Source organism: Canis lupus, chromosome 9 (genome assembly GCF_011100685.1).
Source record: "Canis lupus familiaris isolate Mischka breed German Shepherd chromosome 9, alternate assembly UU_Cfam_GSD_1.0, whole genome shotgun sequence".
Classification (NCBI taxonomy): Eukaryota; Metazoa; Chordata; class Mammalia; order Carnivora; family Canidae; genus Canis; species Canis lupus.
In genome coordinates, this window is record NC_049230.1 from 17,363,192 (window position 1) to 17,385,981 (window position 22,790).

The 22,790-nt window shown below is 38.5% G+C and overlaps 1 long non-coding RNA gene across 1 annotated transcript; it reads left to right on the forward strand.

Moving 5' to 3' along the window:
- Positions 1-765: 765 nt before the first annotated feature.
- Positions 766-19,208, forward strand: LOC119873239. The gene is made up of 3 exons (XR_005364335.1): positions 766-1,033; positions 7,723-7,833; positions 18,325-19,208. It is a non-coding gene; the product is annotated as an uncharacterized LOC119873239 (long non-coding RNA).
- The last annotated feature ends 3,582 nt before the right edge of the window (positions 19,209-22,790 follow it).

Here is a 22,790-nt window from a genome sequence, read left to right on the forward strand (position 1 = left end):
CAACAACTTCAATGACATTACCCTCTGCTAAAATTTAGAGGTGGAGGAAATAAAATACTGGGAGGAAAAAAGTCTACCATCAAATATCCTTCATGTTTTAGCTGTAAAATAAAACTTAGATAAGAATGGGTTAAAAAGCAGTTTGCATCTGTCATTCTAACTGGTTATATCAGCTTTCTAGAGAGGTTTGTAGTAACAGGAAGCAAATGTACCAGAGCCAATTCTAAACTTCCAATTTATCCTGATAAAGACTCTGTGGTTGAATACTGAAGGCTTTTGTCCTACTGCTTAAACCAGATTACCTCTGAAATTGAAGAGATTTGTGTATTTCAACAAATTATTTCAGCCAAACTTTCAACCACCATGAACTCTTCCTCCTCCCCCACACCCCTGCCCCAGTGCCATTTAATAAATATTTAAACACCTATTATTTACTACCAGAGATTATACTAGGTGCTGGGGATACAGTAATAACAAATAAGAACTGTGGCTCATTAATCTTAGAGTTTATTTATTTTTATTTTTATTTTTTTTAAGTTTTTTTATTTATTTATGATAGTCACAGAGAGAGAGAGGCAGAGACACAGGCAGAGGGAGAGGCAGGCTCCATGCACCGGGAGCCTGATGTGGGATTCGATCCCGGGTCTCCAGGATCGCGCCCTGGGCCAAAGGCAGGCGCCAAACTGCTGTGCCACCCAGGGATCCCTAATCTTAGAGTTTAATGGGCAAGATAAATGTTAATAAACAATCATGCAAAATGTGAGATAAGAGATTATGACATCAGATCTAGATTGAAGAATCTAGAAGACTTCTCTCTGTGGTATAAACATTTAGCCTCCAAAGAATAAACCAGAACTTGGCTGGGCAGACTTGCTCAGGATGAGAGGTTCCAGGAATAGGGGGATGTGGAAAGGCACAGAAGATACTAGGGGATTGTGGTGGGTCTTAAGAAAAGATAGGTACACAAGTTCTCTAGCTGGAACTTAGAGGGTAAAGAAGGGGAAGAATGCACTGGAGCTGGCACTGGATATAGGTAGGTAATAGGGTCAGATCATACAGAACTCTGTAATCCATGTTTATTTTATGAAACAATATTAAGCAGTCCTGGTCTATTGCCTATGTTCGTGAATTTATCTTGGGACTCTTTTTAAATCAAAAATTTCAGGGACGCCTGGGTGGCTCAGCGGTTTAGCGCCGCCTTCAGCCCAGGGTGTGATCCTGGAGACCCGGGATCAAGTCGCACATCAGGCTCCCTGCATGGAGCTTGCTTCTCCCTCTGCCTGTGTGTCTCTGCCCCCCCCCCCTCTCTCTCTGTCTCTCATAAATAAATAAAATCTTAAAAAAAAAAAAAAATTCAGGGACACCTGGGTGGCTCAGTGGTTGGTTGAGTGGCTGCCTTCAGCTCAGGTCATGATCCCAGGGTTCACATCAGGGTACCCACAGGGAGCCCACTTCTCCCTCTGCCTGTGTCTCTGGCCTCTCTCTCTGTCTCCCTCAGAAACAAATAAAATCTTAAAGAAATAGGGCAGCCCGGGTGGCTCAGCGGTTTAGTGATGTCTTCAGCCCAGGGCCTGATCCTGGATACCCTGGATTGAGTCCCACGTCGGGCTCCCTGCATGGAGCCTGCTTCTCCCCCTCTGCCTGTGTCTCTGCCTCTCTTTCTCTCTCTGTGTCTTTCATGAATAAATAAAATCCTTAAAAAAAATCTTAAAGAAATAAAATAAAAAATTTCAAATACAAGCCAAAAGATAACAAGCTTCCACATAACCATCAACTACCTTCAATAATTATTAAATCTTGGCCAATCCTCTCATCTGTAACATCCACCCCCATCCCTGTGTATTAATTTTAAAGTCAATCCCAGTCATTAGATCAGTACATCTTGTATTTCCATGTATAACCTTAAAAGGTAAAAAAAATTTTTTATAAATTTTTATTTATTTATGATATTCACACAGAGAGAGAGGGGGGGGGGGGCAGAGACAGGCAGAGGGAGAAGCAGGCTCCATGCACCGGGAGCCCGATGTGGGATTCGATCCCGGGTCTCCAGGATCGCGCCCTGGGCCAAAGGCAGGCGCCAAACCACTGCGCCACCCAGGGATCCCTAAAAGGTAAATTCACTTAAAATACAGTATACTATATATAAGCGCGTGCGCGCGCACGCACACACACACACACACACACATACTCTCTACACTATACACTTTCATAATTTAAAAAACAAAAAATCCTTCATGTCAAATATCCAGTTATTGGTCAGATATCGTGGACTGTCTCAATTGGTTTCTCCAAATTGAAGACAAGATCCACACAGTGCATCTGATTAGTACATCTCAAATTTATAACATATTTCCTCTTTCTCTTTGCAATTTATTTGTAGAAGAAACAGCTATCTGGTCCTTTAGAATTTTCCATGTTTATTTTTATTCTTGTCTCAAAGTCCACACTTCTGAACTTTATAAACTCAACCTCTAAATTAGTTTTAGTTTGTTATTTAGTATTAGTACAGATTAACAGATAAATTATTTGTACTTTTGTACATTTTTACATGTTTAAGGACTGAGATAATGTTGGGGGAACCTGGGTGGTTCAGTTAGCTAAGTGTGGACTCTTGGTTTCAGCTCAGAGTCCTGGCATCCAGCCTCACATGGGCTCTGTGCTCAGTACAGAATCTGCTTGTCCCTCTCCCTCCTTTTGCTCACGCTCCCCTCTCAAATAAAATCTTTAAAAACGAGATGTTCCAAAACACACTCAAAGTTTTAAGGTACTTCAAACTCTTCTCAATGCCCATTTGTCAGACTTTTTATTAATCATGGTAATATTTACATAATACATAATCTGCTAAGCACAGTAAAACAAAAAATATAATTAATTCTCCAACAAAGCCCCTCAGTAGCAGTACTCAGGTCAATCTGTCATACCCAATTCAATTTCCAACTAGAAAATATCCAGGGGCATCCTTTATGCCTAAAACCCACCACACTGGGGAAATCTTTCCCCTGGAGAACTGTATCTTGGAATTCATTACTTTGTATTCTTCAAGCTTACTGTGATCGTCTTATTTCATTATTTGTGTATTCTTATTTCCAAAGTCATGTCATAAAGACCTGACTGGTCTTCAACTAGATTATCCATGCCTCTTTATGGGTACTACCTACCATGTATTTTAAACTGTAGATCAATTTTCAGTTATCTGCATACATGTAGTTCACAAATAAGGAACTCTCAGGAAATTAAAAAAACATATATGAGACTGATTTAGCCAATGACTTGTTCTGCTTAATTATCAAACTGTTTAATACAACAAACCAGGGAACCTGGGAGGCTCAGTTGGTTAAGCATCTGCCTTTGGCTCAGGCTACTATTCCAGGGTCCTGGGATCAAGTCCCACATTGGGCTCCCTGCTTGGCGGGGAGTCTACTGCTCCCTCTCCCTTTGCCCTGCCCCCCACCCATGCATGCTCTCTCTCAAATAAATATATTTTTAAAAAATTAAAAACCCCACCTAACTGAAGCTTGAAAGACCCAGAATGCCTTTGACACACTGAAGTGTTCCAATGGAGAAAAACACAGCATGACAAAGAAGGATGGAAGTGGCTTATAGTTCTTCTTGGCTGGCTGTAGGACTAGACACAGAATCTGAGCATGAAGATTCAGAACAAAACACTGGCCTAGTTACTGTGTCTTTTTTAGAGAATAGGACTGTTATGCTTCAAGAATAAAGCAAAATGACAAAGTCAATACTGAAAGACTCAGTTATTCAAAGAACTGCTATCCCAGAGTGACTCCTCCAGAGTAAACCAGTCAATTTTTTGTCTACATTTTTGACTACAGAGTTCATCTTTTTAGAGTGGATTCCATTTTAGAACATTTCAAAAATCAAACTTAGGTTAGAATATTCAAATTCTAGAAGTGATACTAATTCCTCCTTTGAAAATCCTAAATAGTTAAATAATCCCACTTGTTCAAGAGCTACAAATTAAAGTCTAAGAGTAGCTATTATTTGATCTAGCTCATTCACCCAAGGAAGAGACTGACAAGGAGCATATCTTACAACTTAAAAGCACTTATTGTGAGATGCCTGGCCGGCTCAGTGGTTGGGTGTCTGCCTTTGGCTCAGGGCATGATCCTGGGTCCAGGGATCTAGTCCCACATCTGGCTCCCTGCAGGAAGCCTGCTTTTCCTTCTAAGTCTCTCTCTCTGGCTCTCATGAATAAATAAATGAAAAAAAAATTTAAAAGTACTTAGTGTAAGCAGCAGGGGACTTAGAAACTTCTCATACACATCAAAACATCACAATTAAAACGGAAAGAAAAACAGTCTCCTATACTCGGCATTTCCCAACTTGTCAGCCTTGGGACTTAAAGTTCAGTGGAAGAGCAGAAAAGTACAAGGTACTGACAAAAAATAGGAAGGGGGGGGGGGGAGGACACCAGCACTTCTTATTCCATGGGGGAGAACTTCTGGCTATTTCTAGAAAAATCTAAGGAATCTATGGATTTAGCTCCATAGATTAAACTGTATAATAAAGGATTCCTATAGAGAATCATTTTTCTACTCACTATAAAAACAAAATACAGCTTGTTAGAAAGAATATGGTATATGGAGGTAGTAAACATTAATTCCAAATCCTGGCACTGTCATCTAGCTAGCCATAATCACTCAGCCAGCTAACTGAAAGATGGTAGAACCAAGACTCAATGCAAAAATCCAGAAGTGATGTTCCAGCTTTACTGTGTAAGAAGTTATCTGAAAGTTGAAATGAGTTCCAGAGTGAATGAAAAGAAGTTGGATAGTTCTTATGCAAGAAATATCCAAGACCATACTTTCAGAAACAGTACTCAGAGCTACTGGGGGTTAGGCATAAAAGGATACATCTTAAAGAAAATGAAGCTGAATCAAAAATCAATTTGTTAGTTAATTTATCAGTTCTTAAACACAACTTCTGGTTTAGGCAAGACAGTGTAGATTCTTTTCTTCTAGCTCATCCCAGTAAATCACAACTATAAATCCTGGAAATAACACAAGAGGCAACCAAAGAAAAACTCTGAAAGGTGGAAAGATGAAGGTGAACTGGTTAGGGACCTCAGGATTAGAAAAATAAAAGAAGGGATCCCTGGGTGGCGCAGCGGTTTGGCGCCTGCCTTTGGCCCAGGGCGCGATCCTGGAGACCCGGGATCGAATCCCACATCGGGCTCCCGGTGCATGGAGCCTGCTTCTCCCTCTGCCTGTGTCTCTGCCTCTCTCTCTCTCTCTGTGACTATCATAAATAAATAAAAATAAAAATAAATAAATAAATAAATAAAATAAAAGAATACAGGCCATCTAAAAAATCCCATTCAATAGAAGGTAACCCAAGCTTAGCATTTCCTAACTTCCAACCTAGCAAAAAAAGTAGCCTGGGCAGGCTCATCACTCTCCTGATGGAACAGGAATACCACCCACAATAGCAGGCAAGCTCTTCTGCAGCAACTGAAAAGGGAAGGATCAGGAGGTCAGCTAATAATAAGAGGCCAGGGCAAACATTATTACCACATTTCTCTCTTTCCTTTTTACAACAAAGATTCATTATGTCTAATCTCTTTCCTCCCATTATTTCTTAGATCCAAGTACTAACCTCCACTACTGCACTGAAACTGCTAGTCAAGGTCACCAATGACCTCCATTGTACTAAATCCAATTCTCAGTCCTTATCACTCTTGATCTATCAGCAGCATCTAGCACAGGTGATCAGCCTCTCCTCCTTAAAATACTTTTCATTTCTTTCAAAACATATTAACCTGATTTTTCTCTTGCCTTTTTGAATTCTTTTTAAGATTCCCAACTGCCCATACCTCTCAATCTTTTTTCCTACACTCACTTCCTAGGGAATCTTATCAAATAGCATAGCTTTAAGTATTGACTATGTTCCTGACTCTCAAATTCTTATCTCTAGCCTCAATTGCTCCTCTGAATTCCAGATTCCTGTATACACTTACCTACTCAACACCTGCATCTGAATGTCTAAAAAGCATCTTAAACTTACTATTCAAAACTGATACTCCCTCTTCCCCATTCTTTATACCATTCCAAACCTGCTTCAATTGGATTGATTTGCTTTTGCTTAGAGGTAAAAACAAAACAAAAACAAAAAACCAACCTCTATACTATTCTTTTTTTTTTTTTTAAAAAGACTTTATTTATTCATGAGAGACATACATAGAGAAAGAGAGGCAGAGACACAGGCAGAAGGAGAAGCAGGCTCCATGCAGGGAGCCCGATGTGGGACTCGATCCTGCTGAGCCAAAGGCAGATGCTCAACTGCTGAGCCACCCAGGCATCCCCCTCTATACTATTCTTAACTTCAAACCTCTTACTCACACCTCTTACCCACCCTCCTTACAGACACCCCCACCACCACCCCAACACATACACATTCAGTCCAACAGTAAATCTTACTGGAACTATTTTCAAAGTATGTCTAGCATTCACAAATACTTCTTGTCACCTCCCTATTACTTCTTTGGTTCATACCGCCCAGATTATTGCCAAGAGCCTCTTGAATGGTCTGGCTCTCATCCTTGACCGAATTCAGGCTATTTAGCATGACATACATACAGCATGACATACATACATACATACATACATAGACATACAGCTGCCAGAATGATGCTATACAAAAGGACAAGTTAGAAGACATCCCTCCTCCTCTCCCCAGTATCAATTATGGCTGCTTTCCATTTCTCAAAGCAAAACCAAACCAAACTGAACCTTGCAAGTTCTTTGTATGGACCTGTATAGGGCACCTGGGTGCCTAAGTATTGAAGAGTCTGCTTTTGGCTTAGGGTGTGATTTCGTGGTCCTGGGATCCAGTCCTGCACCAGGCTACCTGGAGGGAGGCTGCTTTTCCCTCTGCCTATGTCTCTGCCTCTGTGTCTCTCATGAATAAACAAAATCTTAAAAAGGACCTGTATGGCCCCAAATGGTCATGTACCACTTACTTCTCACCCTATCCCTGCTTGCTCTCTGGCCTCATCTCCTACACTCCTGACTCATTCCTCTAGGTCACTGCTTTTACTACTGTTCACTGAACATGCCAGATAAGTTATCAAACACAGGGCTTTTTTTCTCTTTTTAAAAAAGTTTTATTCATGAGAGACACAGAGAGAGGGAGGCAGAAACGTACACAGAGGGAGAAGCAGGCTCCCTGTGGGACCCAATGTGGGACTGGATCCCAGGACCCTGGGATCACGCCCTAAGCCAAAGGCAGACATTCAACCACTGAGGCATCCCAAACACAGGGCCTTTTAATTAGTGTCTCCAAGGTGGACAGCCTCATTTTCTTCAGCTTTTTTCTTTAAAAGTCGCTTCAATGAAGCCTTCCCTTGATTACTCAATCTTAAAGCTACAAGCCTTCACCCTTCCCCAAATCCACACATTCTCTTTCCTTTCCATCCCTCCTCTTGTAAAAGTTTAATTAAAAAAATTTTTTTCTACCTGTAAACATTTTAATTACTTATCTTACTTATTGTCTGTCTCCTCCACCACCCCACCCCTCTAGAGGAGTAGGGACTTTTGTTTACTACCACATCCCTGGTATCTTGAACAATGTTTGGCATGCTGTAGGTAGTCAAACATTTGTTGAAAGGGATAAGGAAGGGAAAGAAGAAAAGAGAGAGGTTAGAACTAGGATCCTAACTTTTCCTTGAGTGAAATTAACCTCTTTCTCATTTGGTGCCAATAGAGCTCCATAAGCCATTCTGGCCTCTGTTGACCAGGTAGAAGACAAAACTATAGTCCACACTCTTCGTCCAAGTATGAAGGAAAATATTACAAAATGGAAACTGCCAGTAAGGTATTTATTTGCTCTGTATTAACACCAACCATATACAACTTGAATGAATGCTTACTAAGGGTATTATAAATGTTCTACATGCTTTTACAAATAAAACAAACTTCTCACATCTGAATTCCCACACTCTTTCAAACCATTTCCTAAACAGTTAAAAATCTTGAATTGTACCATATACATAAACTATCTACCTCAAAGTTTTCTTGGCAAATTTTCAACCTTTCTCCACATAAAGTTGAAAACTATTTTGTCAGGTTCTTCTTTACCATATGGTATAAAAATCCACTCCTCTCCCCTTAAGAATTTGTAATGACCTAGTCAACCCTAAGAGGTCAAAACAATTTGTAGTAAAGAATGACCAAAGGCACAGAAGACAGACATTTTCAATGTCCTACTAACTGAGAGAGTAGTCTATCCATTACAGTGCTAATTGTAGCTACAGTGTTACAATATCTAGCATATGGTAAGTGTTCAGTAAATGGTAGACACTGCTGCCCCTACTATTTCTATCATACCTGACTGCATGAAGCTACCACAAGGTGCTCTGTGCCCTTCCATCTTATGACAAGCCTCTGTTTTGGTAAATGTGTATTCCTTAAACACACTTGAGAAACAGGAACTTGACACCAAGTATCTTTTGCATATGGAGGGGTGAAGGGTGATGAGGGAAACGGCTTCATAGATTATTCTATAGTGGTCCCTCAATGAAAAAGTGATGATAAAGCTCACCCACAAACTCCGGATCATTGATAAGTAACCACAATAATTGTTCATCTTAACTCATTAAGAACCTATTGTTGCAATACTAACAAAAAAATCCAAGCACACAGGAAAAATCTTTTATGTACTTCTAGGATTTTCAACAAGTCTACTGAGAAAAAGCACAGTGATCTCATAATAGGGAGCTCTTAAAATTGTACTTCATTTTACTGATGTTTCCTCTTAAGTAACACAAATTATAAAAATCACAAATATGGTGCTTACTATATGTTCACTACACATCACATATATTAGTTCATATAACTTCAAGACACTCAAATAGGTATTATTATTCACTATCATCCCATTATACAATGACGAATTTAAGGAAATTAATACAGAAAGGTTGAGAAATTTGTCCAAGCTCACGCTGCTGTTAAGAGACAGGGCATGCCCTATGTACTCTGGCTAGAGTTCTTGTTAACAGTTGGGACAGTATAAATCTAAAAGAGTATCACACTGCCAAATTAACTTTTTCAGAAATTATGTCAAATTTCTTTCTCTTCTCAAATTTCTCTTCAAATTTCTTAATTCACTAAGAAATGGCTCAATTCACTCCAGGTGCTTTAATAAAAATTCTTTCCATTAGTTATAAGATTCTTACAGACTTTGTTAAGTCTCTTGATCAATCTCTTGATGATGCTAAGTCTAGACCTAAATCACTCTCTCAAAAAGGTGCCCAAAACTTTAAAAGAAACCCCAGAGATTATCTCTAAGCATCTCAATTTTTAAAATGGTTTCAATGAGACTAAGATGGGACCCAAAAGAGTAAATGACTTTCCCGGTGTTAATTCAGTCAGTCAACTTCTTAAAGCAAGTATCAGAAAGAGATGCTCAGAAGAGTCTGGAATGCCAACAAGAATTGAAAGTTACATTCTGATTTTTAAAATTATTTTGGCTTCTTTAATTGGCACAGGTTACTATACCTTATATGTTGTCTTTTTAAAATTTAACAACTTTTAATGACTCAGAAATAAGAATACTTGATCAGTACACTCATCTTTGACATTTTCCTAAAAATATATATATAAAATTAAGACTAATGATCTCTCCTGAGAAATAAACAGGAGCCATATGAATAATAGAACACATTGATTGACCAAATGGCAACATTTATACTAAACTAATAAAGAATTCCACCATTAAAGGAACTCAAGCCCCGAATCTATTCTATACTTGCATGGCCCTCAAGTTTTCTCACTTGCAAAACAGATCTCTAGGGTCCTTCTAGCTCTAAAATTCTACCCATCTTTGCTCCTAAGCATCATATTATAAAACAGGAGACTCCACATTTTGTTCCCATTTTAAGGCATATTTGTATGTCCTGCAAACAAGGTGCCTACTAATTAATAACAAACTAAAATAACTGGTGTGTCAAAGTAAGCTTTGTCTAAGTTAGTTTTTCTGAATTTACTTACCTTTATGCCAAAGAGTTCCTGAACCACAAACTATGTACCTATCAATTTGTTTACTGATAAGAACCCTGGGCCCAGAATTAGCAACCCAACATCCAAAAGTAGGATATCTACCTGAATCAGATTGAGTGAGCATCAAAAAAATCTTAACCTCAAATATGAATTCTAAAGAGGGAAGAAGGATACATATTTTCTCTCTTACAAAACTAATAAGACTAGAAAAAAAATTGTCTGATGTTCTTAAGGCACAGAACCATCAAGTTCCCCATAGGAGTACTACATTTTTGATAGTTTACAATGTTTCTCCCATTTTAGTTAGGACCCCATGTTAACATTACAACCTTGCAGGCAAGAAAAAACATCTCCAACATATTAAGGATAATGTTTAAAGGGAAAAGGGAACGGCAAATCTTATTTAAACCATTTTAAACTAGACAACAAAATGAAAACAATGCCCAACTAAGTTATGAGACTCTTGACTGACAGCTGACAGTCAACTTCCTGAGTAGGTAACTAGCTTGAGGGCGGGAGAGGAAGAAATCCTAATCCAATTAAACTCATCAAGACAATAGTTTTAGCATTTTAACAGAAATGTTAATTTCTTTTTCTTTTTTTTTTTTAAAAGATTTTTTTTATTTTTTAATTCTTATTTATTTATGATAGTCACAGAGAGAGAGAGAGAGAGAGGCAGAGACATAGGCAGAGGGAGAAGCAGGCTCCATGCACCAGGAGCCCGACGTGGGATTCGATCCCGGGTCTCCAGGATCGCGCCCTGGGCCAAAGGCAGGCGCCAAACCGCTGCGCCACCCAGGGATCCCCAGAAATGTTAATTTCTTCCTAAAAGGAGGTTATAAATTACATCACATAGAAGTTTCTAACTATCCGGATAAAGCTTTAAAGCAAATTTTCTTGTACCTTTCTCCTTTTAATTTAGACACTCTCTAAAGGTCACTCCAGGGGCGCCTGGGTGGCTCAGTTGGTTAAGAGTTGGACAATTCCATTTTGGCTCAAGTGGTAAGTCTCAGGGATGTAAAACTGAGCACTGGGCTTGGAGCCTGCTTGGGATTCTCTCTCTCCCTCTGCCTCTCCAGAGCAGGCTCCTGCAGGCGTGCTCTCTCTTTAAATAAAATAAAGGTCTATCCAGGTAGAGGTTCATCTCATTAGAACTTTTTTTTTTTTTTTACTAAACATTTAATCCTAATTAAATTTGCCCTAACATTTCTTTTATAATACTTAGCTGTTTTTATAAGTAAGGCAAGCAGAATTATCTTAAAGAATAAAAAGTTTACAGCAATTGTTCTTTCTTCCCTACCACAGAAGAAGAAAGAGGATAAAGCTGTACAGAACAGCCAACAGTTCTATATCAGCCTCTTCCCACCCCACCACCAATTACACAGCTCATGAAAGCTAAACAGAAGTCCTAGGGAAAATATACATTCTAGAGATGAAGATTAATTTTAGAGGTGTATTACATGATGGCAGCTATATGTATTTTCAAACTAAATTAAGGACAAAAACTTCACTATGACATTACAAATGAGAAATAATACGTTTATTTGTAGGACACGCACACCAAAAAGTGTATTCAAGCAGTCCAAACATCTCAAGAGGAACCAATAAATACAGTCTTTGTGGAGGAGCAGAAATGCTATGGCAATTGCAAAACATGCGCACAAAGCTTTTAATGTTTCCCCAGAGATCACTAGGGTCATCATAGAGGATGGCCATAAAATGCTTAAGATGCTCATAGACATGGGCAAATGCCACAGAAGTGCAGGAAAGTGGTTATTCATTAGACTGGCCACCAGTGTGATGAAGCAGAGAAAGAGCCTCCAGGGTTGGAAAAATACAATAGAAACAATCTGGTTCGCTTCAAGTTTCTGATTAGTTTTAGAATACACATTACTAATTTCAGAATCACAGAAGAAAAGAAATAACTCTAGGAACCGAATCTGCTAAGACTTACGGTAGAGTGAGAACTAGACCCAACTTCCAACTGAGAGGACTTTGTACCACACAAAAATGAAACATTTAAATTTAAATTTTGTTAGAAATAACCTGGTTACATATATAGTAGTCTCCCATTATTTGTGGGGGATGTGTTTCAAAACCCCTTGGAGATTCCTGAACCTCAATGTATTGAGCCCTATATATACTATGTTTTCCCTATACAAACATACCTACAACAAAGTTTAATTTATAAATTAGGTACAGAAAGAGATTAACAATAACTAATAAGAAAATAGAACAATTATACTGTATTAGACTAGGCTATGTGAATGTGGTCACTCAGAACACTTATTGAATTGTACTCACCCTCCTTGTGATAATGTGAGATGATAAAATGCCTACACATTTAGATGTAGTGAGGTTAATAATGTAGCATTAGGCTACTACTGACCTTCTGGTGATATGTCAGGAGGATAATTTACTTCCAGATCTCAGGAAGTGAAATTGTGCATAAGGGGGACTTCAGTACTCCTCCAAGGAAATATAATATGGTGAAAGGGGGACTTCCCAGGCCAAGTTATAAATGAATAATCCTTGTTCATTAGATTCTATCCTTGTTCCTAAAACATACAGAGGCCATGTGAGAACTCACAGCCCTGATGCTATTATTATTATGCAGGTGCTTTTGGCCAGCAGGTCCCAGCTGAGGAAAGCACTCTAGGCATCCCCAAACAGGTGCCACATATAAGAGTAAAGATGCTATCTTGGAAGTGACCCTCTAGTTGGCCCCCAGCCTTTGAATCTCTCTGGCTGAGCCCAACATCCTGAAACAGAAACAAGCTGTTCCAAACTGTATCCTGAATTCTGACTCCTAGAATCTGTGACAATAAAATAAACCTTGTTTTATGTCATTCAGTAAGAGGCAGTTTATTAAGCAGTAAAAATAATAGAAATAGGTATCATTCAATCAAGTTGAACATTTGCACACTTCACCACCAAAACCTTTAGCATGCATATACCAGGAAGCATGTTCAGAATAAGAGGAGTGAACATTATTTAAAAATAATCTAAGGGAAAACCCAAACACACACCAAGAGGAGAATGGATGAATAACAGTATTATTTGCTCAATGCAGCAATGAAAATGAACTACTGCTACATGAAATAGCATGTATGAATTTTAGTAACAATGTTGAAAATCCAAGTCAACTTACAGCTTACTTTCTTTTGTAAAGTTTAAGGTGAAACAAAAGTAACCTAGAGATCCCTGAAGAAACTTGAAAAGCTGTGAGTGCATGTTTTGTCACTGCCTTAGAATCTTTTTTGGAGAGTCAGAAATGCTTTCTGATGGCTTTCCTATAATTTTTTTTTTAGGTAAACACAGATATACAATGCAACTAAAAGAGAAAAAAGAAAATTATAATTTAGGATATAAAATGGGGATGGATCTTAGAGATAAATTTCTGTTATTAGCAGGCAGTCTTGGAGCTGGGCAGTCATGTCACTGGTGTATATTAATTTTAAAAGAAAGTCATGCATAAACCACTAATAATGTCAGGAGCTCAGAAGTCTAACTAAAAGGAAATAAATAAACACATATAAATAGGAGTACATAAAATAGGAGGACAAGCTATGAGAGTATGGAGGTTAGGGGCAAGAGTAACCACATTACCATTAGGTTAAAAAAAATACCTTTTCTAGTTTAAGATAGCAAACACTGAAATCCAATATGCACTCCACCAATTTCCCTTTAAATACTCATGAAAGGGACACCTGAGTGGCTCAGTGGTTGAATGTCTGCCTTAGGCTCACAGCTTGATCCCGGGATCCTGGGATCAAGCATCAGGCTCCCTGCGAGGAGCCTGGTTCTGCCTTTGCCTATGTCTCTGCCTCTCATGAATAAGTAAGTAAAATCTTTAAAAATACTCATGAAAATAAGAAGTTTATAGTTTCACAGAGCTAGAAACTAATAAGAATACTGATTGGTCTCTGAGTATCCAGAGAAATTTCCAATAACCGAACTCAGAAGAAGCTTTAAGGCAAAAAACGGTAGGGACACATAAGGAGAGAGATTTCCATTCCCTACCACTGTATCATTCCTAGAATCTTCAATAACCAAAAACAGTGAGGGCATCTACTCCTAACCCCTTCAGGAAACATTTAAAAATATAGAACAAGCTTCTTTCCTTCATTAAATTTTAAATAATGAAATAAAAACTATAAAAAACAGAAAACTGATACTCAGTTTGGCAATGAAAAGATGCTAAAGCTGATAAAATGATGGGAAGTGGTATTCACGGACTGTTTCTAACAAGGAAAGGCCTACAGACTGCACTGGATTATACATGCAACACTACTACTAATAGGAAGGCACTGTGACATAATCAGACATAGGATCCTTTCTCAGGCCAGCACATCTGAACACCATCAATACCAGCAAGTTAGCCAGAGGCAGTACTCAGTAACACTTAGCAAGTTGAAAGCATGAATTTAAAGCAACCAGGTGGACACTGAGAGGAATCCATCAAGCTGTTTACTTGCAAACACCAAGACCTTTCCAAAGGCCTTTCCTCCTTAAAATCTCCAGAGAAAAAAAAAGGGAAACTACCAGAAAGAGTTAGCAGAAGTTAAAAAAGATAAAATAAATGTCCCTTAACTAAAATTCTTTTTTTTTTCCTTAACTAAAATTCTTACATCTTTCCAAAACTCTGTTTTTGATGGTCTTCCCCCCTTTGTAAAAACACATACAAAAACAAAAATCCCCAAAACACAAGATACTCTTCCTCCAATTCCTTAAAAACTTGTTATCCCCAGCTCCTCTTTCCCTCACAACCATATTTAGTCTACCAGAAACTTTATATTATATGTATTATATATACTGTATCCTTACAATAAAGTAAGCTAGAAAAAAACTTAAGAAAATCATAAGGAAATACACTTATAGTATTATATACTGTATTTACTGAAAAAAATCTGGATATAAGTGGTTGTCAACTGTCCATCTAGTATCAGACCACCCCTGATCACTTGCACCAACCAATCACCATCTCTCACCTGGAAATGGCATCAGCCTCCTGACAGTTCTTCCTCAGATCTACGGGTCAATCCTTCACCTCAGTACCTTCTCTGGTAACCCAGAGTAAAAGCCACAGTTCCTGTAAAGTTCCTGGCTAGTTCCCATCTCCTCTCATTTTCTGATTTAAATTGATTTCACTTGGAACACATTTTTCTCCTAGATATCCTTGGGAAATACTCCTTATTTCCTTGAGGTCACCTTATCAAAGAAGCCTTCTTTGACTGACACAAATTAGTAAAAGCTGCTGCTGCTATCACTACCCTCCCTCAATCCTGTTTTGTTTTCCACAGCACTCACCACTTGACATACATGTTTACTGCCTCTGCTCCTCTAGCAACGTAAGTTCTAAGAGGGCAAGAATTCTACGTGTTTTATTTACTAATGTATCCTCACAAACTTAACAGTTTCCTCATATGCAGTGAGCATTCAATAAAGGTTAAATTTATTCAGTGAATGAATACTGGTGATGGTGGAGGTGAGGAAACGGAGTATCCTATATACAGTGGTTCATGTGCATGCAACCATGTACATGCCTGGGAAGTCAGCCAAAAATCTTTATTGAGGGTTATTATAGATTCGATCTAATTCCAATTAAAGTTCCTGTGAGATTTTTTTGAGGGAATTTGACAAAGACGGATGTATTTGACTAGGCAAATTTAAAACTCCTGTAATTCAAAAAACATACAAATTAAAAGGCAAATAAAAAGCGAGGAAAAACATTTGGCACTTACAAGTCAATTTAAAAAGACATAAGCAAGTGATTTCAGATTTGTTTATATGAAAAATATAAATGGCCAATAAATACAAACCAAGGGTTAAACTACATTAGTAAATCAAAGCAATAAAAAATTTAAAGAATGTTTTTTTCCTATCAAATTCAAAGTCTTTATAAAAATTGTATCTAAGGGGCACCTAGGTGGCTCAGTCAGTTAAGCGGCTGACTTGATTTCACTCAGGGTGATGAGAACAAGCCCCAAGTCAGGCTTCCTGCTGAATGTGGAGCCTGCTTGGGGTTCTCTCTCTCTCTCTTAAAAATAAAATGTATCTAATATCTGCTAAGTTTCAGGGAAACACTGACAAAACAGTTCAATTCTGGACTACATAATTTTTATCAAAAATCTTAAAACTGGGGCTATGGAGTGGCTCAGTTAGTTAAGTGCTGGACTCTTGGTTTCAGTTCAGGTCATGATCTCAGGGTCATGAGATGAAGCCTCGCTTGGGGCTCCACAGTCAGCAGGGAGTCAGCTTGAGACTCTCTCCCTCTGCTCCACCCATCCCTGTTCATGCATGCACACGTTTTCTAAAAATAAATAAATCTTTTATAAAATATTAAAACTCTCATCCCATTACCAAAACAAATTTTCTCATCTAGAAATTTAACCTAAGATAAGTAATTTGTGCTATGAAGCAAGCTTTACATACAATAATGTTTTTTAACTCCTACAAAAAATTGCAAATTAAGTCACATGACTTAAGTTGGTTTTACTTGCTTGTGGTTGCACTTTCTTTGGCCTTTAAAGGTATCAAAATTTTTTTAGTTTGTTGCCAGCACTTCAAAAAAATATATACAAAGCAAAGATAAGATGATTTGCCAATGCTGGGTCTGCAAGTCCTTCAATAGTCATTAAACATTTAGTAGCTGGTCCCTTCAGATGTCGCACATGACTCATAGTTGAAAATCATCCCCATTCTAAAACTTGATTCATTTATATTATATGCCTAATCTCCCGAAGTTACCAGAGTTGGAAACCCTACACCTAGAAGTCAAACTTTGAGCCTGTAGGCTTGCTTTCTTTCTTTCTTAAAATATTTTATTTATTTGAAAGAGCAAGTGAGCAGTAGCTAGGTGGGGCGGGAGTGGGGGGGTTGGGGGGAAGCAGCAGAGGGAGAGAGAGAAGCAGACTCCAACCTGAGCAGGGAGCCCTACTCGTGGCTTGATCCCAGAACCCTGAGATCATGACCTGAGCCAAAGGCAGACACTTAACCAACTGGGCCACCCAGATGCCCTCTCTGTAGGGCTTTCTAAACACATATCACTGGGCCCCACCCCCAGAGTTTCTGATTTAATAGGTCTGATGTGGAGTCCCAGAATTTACATCTCTCAGTTCCTAAGTGATGATAATGCTAGCTGGTCCAGAGACTGCACTTTGAGAATCTTAGACTAATGAAGCTTCTTCACTGGAGCTAGAGAGGGGCCCAGCCTCCCTCCCATGAATTACAGAATTACAGGATACTTGAACAATGGGGATTCCTTGATGGGGGAGCAGGAGGACACACCAGCACAGGAAAACTGATGGGACAATCCAACAACCACTGCCTATGGTCATTGTATCATCATTGCAGATAGCATAGCACCACCTCCCTTCCTAATTATCAGAGGTGGAAAACTGTTGCCCTACACTAAATTTAGTAATAATTCTAGATTAAATTCTTAGTCCTATTTTTTTAGTCTTATTTTTTTTAATTCTAACATTCTTCTTCATGGGTTTTATCTATTCTCCAAGTTTTAATTACTTCTTCTACACTTCATGTATAAAACAACAAGGGTTGCAAATAAAGACTTGCAAAAATCACCTTATGGCTCCAATATTTTATTACCAACAAAAATGTGTATTGCTATCCCTAATATTTTTTACTTAATTCAATTTTTCTCCAGCTGGTCACTATAGATAGTAGCTAACATTTGTTGAATGCTTCCTTTGTTGTGGGTACTGCTATATACTTTACATGAATCTCATCATTTAATCGTTATAATCTCCTATTTGACAATGCCTACTATCCCCATATTGCAAATGGAGAATCTGAGGCAGCAAGATATTAAGGTCACTTGCCCAAAGAAGAACAAGAAAGACCTACATTTGAACCCAGACAATCTAGCTCCATAGCCCTCAATTATAACCAATGTAATACATTGCCTTAATCATGCAAAATTCAACATAGTCAACTTCCAAATTTCATCCCAAACCAGCCCTTTCTTTAAACTTGCCAATTATCTGTCAGTATTCTCAATTTCCTACTCAAGTTCTCAGGACTGAAATCATAAAGTTCTTGTAATAATTAAGTCCAGTTATATTTCACACTTGTCCTTTTTCTTTTAATTCAATTAACCTAAAAGTCCTCTAATCATTCCTTCACATGGTCTCTAAAAAATAACTCTTCCTGACTCTAGTCTTCTCCCAACCAAGGCTACAGTGCTCCTCGGCCTTTGGGTTAAAGGCCAACTTAGTTATTAACAGGGAATTAAACTTGAGGCCTTTCTTACCTTTTGAACTCATTTCTCTGTTTCCATACACAGGCAAGAACTCTACTTAAAACACATCAACACACATGCAGAACTTTCCTTACTTCTGAGGGAGAAAAGAAGAATGGAGGCAATGTTCAACCTAAAAAAAGTATTATTTCTAAGTGGAAAGCTACAAGCTCTGAAACCAGAACACTGAAACATCAAACCCTTATTTCATGGACCCCTTAACAGTTTAAAAAGAATCCTTAAGTTTGTCTAAAATTTTACACAATGTTATATGTCAATTATATTTCAATAGAGCTGGGAGTGCACAGGGAAAGAAAATACTTTTAATTGTTGAGACACTCCAACCTAACAAAATATGAATGCCAAAGTGAGCTTCATTCTTGGTCAGGGGTGGGCAATCGCTCTGGAAACAGAACAAAGTCTTAGAGATCCTGTTAAAACCTCCTGTTTGACATGGAAGAACTCCAAGCTGTTTGTTACAGGAGAATCCTGTGTCTTTAGCTTGAAAGCAACACAATTTCCTAAAGTATATTTATATAAGCCATGCAGTTTCACACAATATAATAGTCACCACCATGATTCTGAAGAGTCGCATCTGATGAGTCAGACACTACCAGTTATCTTTAAAGGTAACGTAATAATTATACATCTTAAACAGATGAAATGTGAGAAAGGCAGCACTTTGAAGAAAGAGCAGAGCTAGAACTAGACAACTGGAATCCAATCTTCATTCCGATGCTTAGGTAGAACTCTGGGCAAGCCCCCCCCCCCCTTTACTCTGAGCCTCAGTTTCTTTTCTGAGAAACTCCTAACTTCAGAGTTGTGGTGATTTAATGAAATTATGTGTTTAATGCCCCTAGCACAAGAGTACAAGCACTACAAGAACACTAATATCCTCCTCTCTCCTTTATTGTATCATCTAATGTGTTAGTGCTAAATTTGTATTAGGGTTACCAGTAATTTACTGTTTTGCTTTCTATGTTCTTAAATGTTTTAATAAATTACTTGTATAATAATATATTTTGTAAATAAATTTTTTTAAAGAATTTATTTATTCATGAGAGACAAGAGAGAGGCAGAGACATAGGTGGAGAGAAAAGCAGGCTCATTTTGGGGAGCCTCATGTGGGACACAATCCCAGGACCCAGGGATCATGACCTGAGCCAAAGGCAGATGCTCAACCACTGAGCCACCCAGATACCCCAATAAAATTTTCTTTTAAAAAATTTAGATCAGGGCAGCCCCGGTGGCGCAGCAGTTTAGCGCCGCCTGCAGCCCAGGGTGTGATCCTGGAGACCCGGGATCAAGTCCCACATCGGGCTCCTTGCAAGGAGCCTGCTTCTCCCTCTGCCTGTGTGTGTGTGTGTGTGTGTGTGTGTGTGTGTCTGTGTGTCTGTGTCTCTCATGAATAAATAACGTTTTCAAAAATAAATAAATAAATATAAATATATATATATATATATATATTTTTTTTTTAAATTGCATCGAAATCAGTGAAAAGATAAGCCCAAATGATTTAGTTTTATTTCTTAACATTTTTTGGTCCTGGCTCCACAATGTGTAAATGCATAACAAACTCCCAACACAAGTTAAAGCTCTCATCACAAAAAACAACTTTTGGGGCACCTGGGTGGCTCACATAAGTGTCTGCCTTTGGCTCAGGTCATGATCCCAAGGACCTGGAATCGAGTGACACATCAGGCTCCCTGCTCAGAGGGAGTCTGCTTCTCCCTCTATCCACACCCACCTCCCACTTGTGATCTCTATCTCAAATAAAGTTAAAAAAAAAAAAAAAAGCAACTTTCAATAAGAGACAAGTTGTATATTATCCAGATTGTCATCATTTCTACCCACAACACAATGTCCCTAAAACTGAGAATCACTTACCTAAAAAGCAACATATTTTATATAAAAAAAAACCCTGAAATTCTTGCAGTGCTATTTCTCAATTAAAGAAGCAGACAGGGATCCCTGGGTGGCGCAGCGGTTTGGCGCCTGCCTTTGGCCCAGGGCGCGATCCTGGAGACCCGGGATCGAGTCCCACGTCGGGCTCCCGGTACATGGAGCCTGCTTCTCCCTCTGCCTGTGTCTCTGCCTCTCTCTCTCTCTCTCTGTGTGACTATCATAAATAAATTAAAAAAAAAAATAAAGAAGCAGACAATTCCACTATAATAACATTAATAACATGTGACTTTATTTATTTATTTTTATTTATTCATTCATAGAGACAGAAAGAGAGAGGCAGGCAGAGACACAGGCAGAGGGAGAAGCAGGCTTCATGCTGGGAACCCGAGTTGCACTCCATCCCGGGTCTCCAGGATCATGCCCTGGGCTGAAGGTGGCGCTAAACCACTGAGCCACCCGGGCTGCCCTAACATGTGACTTTAAAAACACATTAGTCCTTGCCTAAACTTAAGATCCAGCATTCAAAACAAAGTGATATCCAATTTACCCTAAACTAAGCCTCCAAATAAGCATAAAAATGGAAAAGTCGAGAATGTGCTAGCTGTAATCCTTTGAGGGGACTGACAGGGCTGGTCTATAAAACTAGAGATCTAGGAATGTGTACATGACCCTGCAAAAGCAAGGGAAGACACAGATAAAGACTGAACAAAAGAACATCAACAACATCAGCCTGTTGCCACATACAATTCTCTTATTTCTCATACATGTCTTACTATTCAAAACCACTTACTGAGCTGCAAGACATTGGTGACGTCCAAGACAAAAAATTTTGGCAGGAATGCTATAAAGCGGGACAAACTTTGACTCAAGAAAAGAATTCTGAAGTAACTGAACTTAACAGAATTGAAAAGAAGTCTGCTCTAGACATCTAATAGGTATGAAATTATGTTAGAAACCAATCCAATTTAGGCGGGAAAGGCAATTCAATGTGCTATTGCAAAAGAGGAAAAAAGGCCTTGGCAATGAACCAAAGACTATGATCAGGAAAAGCATGACAGCATTTATCAGCATGAATGCTTTATTTAAATTAAGAGAATTTAAAAATAAATAAATTAATTAAGAGAATTTATTTTTTAGAGTATTAGGTTTACAAAAAAACTAAGCAAAAAGTACAAAGTGCCCATCCCCCCAGCTTCCTTTATAATTAACATACGCATTAGTGTAAGACATTTGTTATTACTGATGAACCAATTGATACATCATTATTAAAGTCCATACTTGACATTAGGGTTCACTCTTTGTTTTGGCTTTTGACAACTTATAATGACATATATCCACCATTACATTTTAAATGTATGATACCGTATTCAAAAAGTAATGTTCTAACATGTCAATATCTTTATAACCATTATATAAACTAAACTTCGAATCATCCCCCTGCCCTCACCTACTTTTCCCACTTTTCCCCATCTCAGTGAAGAACACCAAAAAACTCTTCTTTCACAACCCACACAACTAGCACATCAGCAAATTCTACCCATTCTCCTTTCAAAATAAATTCAGAATCAAACATTATTTGTGACAAACTCTACCACCCTGAACACCCTCACCCAAGCCGCCATCACTCTTCTATCACTAAAATGTTACAATAGTCCCCAGTTTAACTCGTTTCCCTATTTCTGTCCACAGCAATCAGTGTTTCTTTCAAATTAGGTTAGGTCATGTCACTCCTCTGCTCAAAGGTGACACTGGCTTTCCACCTTGGAGGAAAAATGCAGTTAAAAACTGAGTAAACACTCAAGTAGGCTTTTGCCCATGGGGCTTCTGCACCTGCTGATACCCTTACCCAAAACGCCATCCTCACATACATCACCCTGTATTTAATGGTACCCTCTCTTCCTTCATAGCACTATTTCCCATCTGCCTTACTGTTTCTCTACAGCATTTACTGCCATTTAACACAACACATACACTACTCATTTACTGTCCTGATCCCACTAGAAAATAAGGGCAGAGACTTTTATCTATTTTGCTCTCTGCAGCAACTACAAAGTACTTGGCCTTCAACAATAAGAGGTTCTGAAGGTGATATAACTGAGTATTGGTAGGAAATTAAAACCAGGATACAGCTGCTAGCTCCTATAGCCTAAATAGAGCCCCCTTATCAACAAATTAGTGATGTACTGAACTAAATTAGTTACTGATTCTGGAAACACAGAAGTTCCTTTGCTCTCTTAAAGGCTTCGGAGGTTCCTTTATTAGAAAAAATGTCCAGAGTCTAAGAGGCTGGACTTCTGCCTTCACAGAACTTCCCCAACTACTTACTAGTCCCTTACATAGTCACTAAGTAAATTAGACAGGAATAAATTTGTGGGTAAGGGACACAAACATATTCAAGGTTGCTATAATAAAAACAAAGATGCATTCAGCCTTAAGTGCTTAAAAGATAAACAGGCATTCACAGTGTGAAATATGAAACATTTTAAATCATATTCATAACAAAAATGCTGCAAGATTACCTGGCTGAGGAATATGGGGAAGAGATCAACTACAAGCATGGTTAGAAAGAGTGAATTTATCTGTCATAACCAAACAACTTAAACTCA